Below are 3,601 nucleotides of genomic sequence, written 5' to 3' on the forward strand. Positions count from 1 at the left end.
TCGTCTAGTCCACTTGTCTGAAGCTCTGGCTGGCTCTGGATAAAGCGCGACACCCAGCATCTGCCAATAGGCTGTGGAGGTGGATCTTGGCCACGCGCAGCGAGTAGAGCGTCTGCCATCCGTCGCACGTCGATAATATGGGGCGGAAAGCCTCGTCGATCTAGCTCTATGATCCATTGAACAAGAGACTGCTCTTCGACAGCTGATAGCTTGCGATTGACGGAGGCTGTCTCTGATCGTGGCTTGGTACCGCGGAGGCGTCGTCGGAGCGTTGTTCGTGGAGCGTCGTATAGCATAGCAGCTTGGCGCTGGCTTACAACACGTTTTTCTTGAAGCGCGCGAGATGCTAGAAGAACTCTACCTTCACGAGAAGTCTGTACAGAGCGTTGTTGTCGCGGCATAGTGGTGGTTGTGGAGAGTATCGCGTCAGGTTTGGTGGGGTGGGCCACTTACTGATGTGGGCCGCTTACTGATAAAACACGTTACCGAAAATTGTCCCTCCAGTCTCCTACAAAATTCACTGCGACTAAATCACTAGCTCAACTTCGAGTTTTCTGGAAACCGCTAGGAAAGCACGCTATCTAGGAGAACCGACCACGAGGAATCGACTAATAGCACTTTCAACACCTGCAGCTAAGGCGCTAGCGCGCAGTAGGGAGAAGAAGGAGGCCTTCCTTCGTTATCTCACGCCTGTGAGAATTTTCTTACAGAGCTTAGGCTCTAATGCTAAGACTAGAGGGGCTAATAGGAACGCAGGAGCTTATTAAAGCTTAAATTTAGCAAGAAACACAGACATATCAAAATAATAAAAATAACAAAAAAAGACTAGCCTTAAAGGACCTTAGAGGCACAAGCAAACGACTAATGGATAATAATCCAGAAATTGAGATAGCTAAGGAGGCCTCTACGCCTTGCCCTAACAGGCAACTAGAAGAACCGCCTAGGCCTACCCATACTAGGACAAGGAGTAATTTTTCTCCATTTATTGGAGCAGTGCCAAGATACCCTACAGTAGGGAAAACACCAAAGGCAACCTCTATTAAGGAGGCCTTAGAGATTGCTAGAAACCTAGTAATCCAAGTAGCTAACCTAGCTAAAAACAACACTACTAGGCAAACTAGTTTACTAGACCTTGTAGAAGTCTTTAGAGACTTTACAGAGAATAGCAGAGTAAACAAGAAAAACTCTACAATTCTAGGAGACTAAATCTCCTCTCTATCTAACGTCTTTAAAGAACTAAGAGAGAAAGTTAGACGCCTTAAAAAACCAAATACCCCGCCCACCTAACCTCAAGCTCAGCCCCCTAGCTCCTACGCAACAGTAGTAGCTAGTAATTAAGAACAACCTTGGACATATATCTGAAAAAAACAAAACTAAAAATATATAGAAAAAACACCTAAAAAGACAACTAAAAAAAGACTACTAGCCTATTAGATCGCTAAATTGTTCTAGTTAGCAATATACCTACTGCATTCGACGCTCTAAAAATTAGAAACGCCTTTAACAAAGCCTTTACAATAAAGGGAGGAGTACAATCCCTAGTAGTAGCCTTAGTCACACCTTTAGCAAAAGGCAATAAAATAGTTACTACCACCCTAGCTTTTTTAGCAAAATACCTTCTAGAAAACCAAGAGATCGAGAAGGATATCACAGAGTTCAAAGCAGCCTAACTAATCACCCCTTAGTTCAAAGTAGTTATCCATAAACTACTAACAAACCATAGCCTAGAGGTCCTAAAGGAGGAAATTGAAATCTTCAATAAAGGCCTAAAGGTAGTAGGCAACCCCTTCTAGCTAACACTAGAATCCAAAAGAGGAAACCAAAACTTTAGATCCGCCTGCGTAGCTTTTGCTACAGAATAAGAAGCCCAAAGAGCTATTAGAAGAAAGCTCTATATTCTAGGGCAAAGCCTTAGAGCAGAGAAACTAAGAGTTATTAATAACTCTAAATAGTGCTCTAAATGCCAAGGTTTTGGGCACCTAGAGGCTAAATGCTCTAAAGTAGCCTGCCAAATCTACAGCGAAGCCCACTACACTAGCCTCTATAAGTGTAATTCTTGTTTAAGTAGAGGCAAGCCTTGCGTTTACACTATCTTTAAGTGTGTAAACTGCAGCAAGCCCCACGCAGCTAACAGCCAAAACTACAAAATCCTGTAAGCTAGGACGTCTAGGACTACTACCTCTTCTAACTAGAATGTTAAAAGTCCTACAAATAAATGTTAATAAAAGTAGCCCTACTACAGAGAGCGCTCTAAATCTAGCTATTTAAGTAAACGCCAAGATTATCGCTATACAGGAACCCTGGCTACTAAAGGGACATACCTACGAGAATACTAGATCAATCGCCCACCAAGACTTTACTCAAATACTCCCTACTTATAAGGGGTTAAGGCCAAGAACGCTCTTCTATATTAAAAAAGACCTAGATGTAGAGGTTAACCTATATATTAGTAACGACAACGATTTACAAGCTATTACAATACTCTCCTCTTTAACTAAGATCTATATGTATAACATTTATAACGAAAAAAGCCTAAAAGAAAGGCTTAACAAGACAATAATCTAAAGGCGCCTACTTAAAGAGACTCTAGAACCCTCCTCAATTATACTAGGGGACTTTAACACCTACCACCCTAGATGGAGCCTACAGAATAAAAACCTAAACCAAGAAGCAGAGGATCTAGTAGAGTGGGTAGACAACCAAAACCTTTCTCTTCTAAATACTCTAGGGACTGGCACCTTTTTTCAAGTAAATATGCGGCAAGAAAGCGTACTAGATCTTACTTTTACAACTAATAATATAGCTGCTAAAATCCAGGACTAGCAAACTATACTAGGAGTTGGATTAGACCACCACGCAATCCTTTTTAGTATTGAAAGCCTAGGCTAGCTACCTAGCTAGCTAAAGAGATTTAATATTAAAAAGACTAACTAGGACATCTTCAATAGTACACTTAATGAAGAAGTCAACAACCAATAGCTAGAGGCACAACTACTAGACCTACCCCACACCTCTAGCTATTTATCAAGAAAGATCCTATTAGGTCAGGATAACTCCCTAGTAGAGAAACTAGAGAAACTAGGAGAAGATATTACAATAGTAGTACAAACAGCTCTAAAAGAATCCACCCCACTAGTTAGCCAGAAACCAAAGCCAAAACCTTAGTGGACTAGTGAGCTAGATAACCTAAAGTTGGATTAAAACAGAGCTTTTCGAGCCCTTAAAAGAGAAGCTAGTAGAGAGGACAACAGCTAAATTAACTAGTGGAAAAAAGAGTATCTTATTGCAAAATACAGATATCTAAAAGCTATTAAAAAAGCAAAGCTTAACCACTAGGAAACCTTCCTACAAAAGGAGACGCTAAAAGAGATATTTAAAGCTATGGCCTACACAAAAGACAACCTATCTATAAGGATACCTGCTATTAAAGGCAAGGAGACCTTTAGAGAGAAATGCCAAGCCTTTAGAGAAGATCTCTTCCCCCCACCACTATCTACTCTAGCCCCACTATTAAATACCTACAAAGGAGATAGTAGATGGGAGTGGCTAGCTTTAACAAAAGAAGAGCTCGAATTCGCCTGCGTAAGCGTAAAAGCTACCT

This window comes from Exserohilum turcica, assembly GCF_000359705.1.
Source record: "Exserohilum turcica Et28A unplaced genomic scaffold SETTUscaffold_5, whole genome shotgun sequence".
Lineage (NCBI taxonomy): Eukaryota > Fungi > Ascomycota > Dothideomycetes > Pleosporales > Pleosporaceae > Exserohilum > Exserohilum turcicum.